This window comes from Littorina saxatilis, linkage group LG5, assembly GCF_037325665.1.
Source record: "Littorina saxatilis isolate snail1 linkage group LG5, US_GU_Lsax_2.0, whole genome shotgun sequence".
NCBI classification, from domain to species: Eukaryota; Metazoa; Mollusca; class Gastropoda; order Littorinimorpha; family Littorinidae; genus Littorina; species Littorina saxatilis.
Genome location: NC_090249.1, coordinates 3,718,653 through 3,721,917, shown reverse-complemented (window position 1 = coordinate 3,721,917; position 3,265 = coordinate 3,718,653).

Below are 3,265 nucleotides of genomic sequence, written 5' to 3'. Positions count from 1 at the left end.
TTGGGTGCGTTACTGAGGCTCGTTCAGGGTAGACATTTACCCATTTTGGTGCCGAATCACTCAAACATTTACTAAGGTAGAGCAAAATTGATTACGGATAGCACTTAACCCTTTTAACACAACATAGTACAAATAGGTTTTAACAGTTTTTCTTCTTTAGCACTATATAAACTTTGCTTTCATTTCTTTTGAATACATGTATTTTAAAACGTCCTCTGCTAGCCGCTCGGCCGGACTGTACCTTTAAATGCCCCAAACCCTGAGAGCTTCTTGCAGACCGGCGAGCCCAGGTTTTAGTCTGGATGACCCAGTGCTCTAGTGTTGAGCTCTGCGCCATTAATTGGATTTCTTGACAGACGAAAATTAACGCCGCCATTTTATCTTATGAAGCATCTTTCACTTTCTCTGGCTGTCGTGAGGTCGTCTGGGGCTATTGACAGAACGGTAGAACCATCGAGAGGAATTGGAAAAGGGGAGGCAGGCAAGAGAAGAACGTTTTGTGGACGTACGGTTGTTACGGGAGGTGTGTATAGGGTAGGCGTGAAGCGTAGGAGTTTTGGGGTAGAACTGAGTAGATGAGTAAGAGAGAGAGAGAGAGAGAGAGAGAGAGAGAGAGAGAGAGAGAGAGAGAGAGAGAGAGAGAGAGAGAGAGAGAGAGAGAGAGAGAGAGAGAGAGAGAGAGAGAGAGAGAGAGAGAGAGAGAGAGAGAGAGAGAGAGATCAAATCAAATCAAATCAAATCAAATCAAATTTTATTTTTCGAGGGTTGTGGCATAAGCAATACAACGAACTTTTTTTCAACCAGCCCTCGCCCAGAGAGGGGACTAATCTAATCACATATTTACACGGATATTAACGTAGAAAAAAAGGTAGAAAAAACAACAACATATGAATATTTACACATTACATATTATACACAAATATAAAGCGTCGTATATGTAACGTAGTGAAAACAATGCTGAATACACATGCATGAGTAAATGTGTTATTAAAGCTTTGAGTGTTTTTGTGTGGATATAATGAACACTGATGCTTTGGACAAATGAAAATATAACTAAACGAAGTCTTCCATCACTGTGATTTTTCGTAATTTAACATTAAATACAACAACAACAAAAAAAAGAGAGAGAGAGAGAGAGAGAGAGAGAGAGAGAGAGAGAGAGCGAGAGAGAGACAGAGACAGACAGAGAGAGAGAGAGACAGAGAGAGTATAGATTGCTGTCAGATTTAAGAGAGATAACTATAGACTCCTGTCAGATGTGTGTACCTCTCCATACTTCATCCATGTTGGGAGCGACAGCACTTGAGAGATAAGTCCCAGTGCCAGCTACCATCATTACACCCCCGGTATAGGGGTGTGTATAGGTTTCGCTCGATGTGTTTGTGTGTTTGTGTGTTTGTGTTCGCACATAGATCTCAAGAATGAACGGACCGATCGTCACCAAACTTGGTGAACAGGTTCTATACATTCCTGAGACGGTCCTTACAAAAATTGGGACCAGTCAAACACACGGTTAGGGAGTTATTGGTGGATTAAGATTCTACAAGGACTTAGAGAGAAACACCCCCGTTGGTCAAAGGGAAATAAGCATTCTCACTGCACCCATTCTCACTGCCACCAACTGAGAAGGTTATTTCCCTTTGACCAACGGGGGTGTTTTTCCTATCTCGAAGGAATTTCTTGTTTTGTGTCTGTGTTGTATCTTGTTTGTCCACTTTAAAAACCGATAGAGTGATGTTCTTGTGAATGTTTAGTTTTGTCTATGATTTAAAAATTCCATAAACTAATTAACAGTTCTTAAACGAAGAGCTTTTAGTTTTTAAATTGTTTTTGTTCTTTTGCTGATTAACACGAAAGTCGGAACTAGTCCATTTCCATTTGTTCTTTTTGCTGTTTTCTGGTGAGTACACTTTTATTGTATCGTGTTGTAGTTCCTCCCACCTGCAGTCCCTTGTTCAATTTTTTTTTTACCTTTCTTGTTTTGTTGTTCTTTGTACTTGACAGTTAAGATTATTTGTCGGAATAAATGGTTCATATGAGGTGTAGGATCTCAGTTCGAAATAGGCTACATAAGGAAATGTGGACTGACGACGAGTGTAACACCTGCTTAACTGACTCCACTCACTCGACTCGTAAGCCTGTTTGAAGGGAAAGGCTGTATCAATATTAAAGGTCATTTAAGATGACATCATGTCTTACGTTACAGTAGTTTCTGGCGGACCGCATTACTTTCCCACTTTCCTGTGAGTTTGACAACTTTCGATAAGCGGATATGATATGTGATGTCCGTCATTATATTTCAAAGTGCAATTTTGTGTGTGTAATAGTACATACAATAACTTGAGTTCCTCTAATGACTGCCTTTCACCACGATTGCGTGGTCTTAATTAAAATTCTATTTATACCATAAGCAAACCAAACCAACCGCGATAAAGAGGTCATTTGTATATCAGAAGGACGCGTGCAGTGGCCTAATTGATAAAACGCCGACCTCCCAAACGGAGTCGTGGGTTTGAATCCCGGCCGCGCCTGTTGGGTTAAGGGTGGAGATTATTCCGATCTCCCAGGTCAACTTATTTGCAAACCTGCTAGTGCCTTATCTTCAAGGGTGGAGATTATTCCGATCTCCCAGGTCAACTTATTTGCAAACCTGCTAGTGCCTTATCTTCAAGGGTGGAGATTATTCCGATCTCCCAGGTCAACTTATTTGCAGACCTGCCTTATCTTCCTTAGTGTTTACACGCAATCACAAGACCAGGTGCACCCCCCGTATGGCTGCCTAAATGGCGGGGTAAAAATGGCCATACTCGTAAAAACCGAGGGATTATCAGCCCATGAACGAAGAAGAAGATCTCAGAAGCAATGAAGCCGTTCAGTGCAACAGACAGAAAGGAGAGAAATATAGACGTACGCGTCCACGTCGACAACATCTATAGCCTGGTACTGGTGTTTTTGACGGGTTTAGATGGGATTGGGGAAGGAGGTTACCAGTTGCAGGCTTATCGCCCTTGATAAGGGGTGCCAGAGGGCGAGTCCTTGCATATCTGTTACATCTGACTTGTATTCTACTAGGCTGGAATGGTTCCAAGACAAGCTGCATTTGACTGGCGAGAAAAACCTGGCTTTACCGGAACATCTTTTGAGTCTAGACTCAATCCCCTTTCAGTCACGTGACACACGACGAGATGGAACGAGATAGTGAACTGGAAGAAAAAAGTGCTTCCTTTGCTGAAGCTTTCATGCAACTGTTGAAGATTGAAAACAG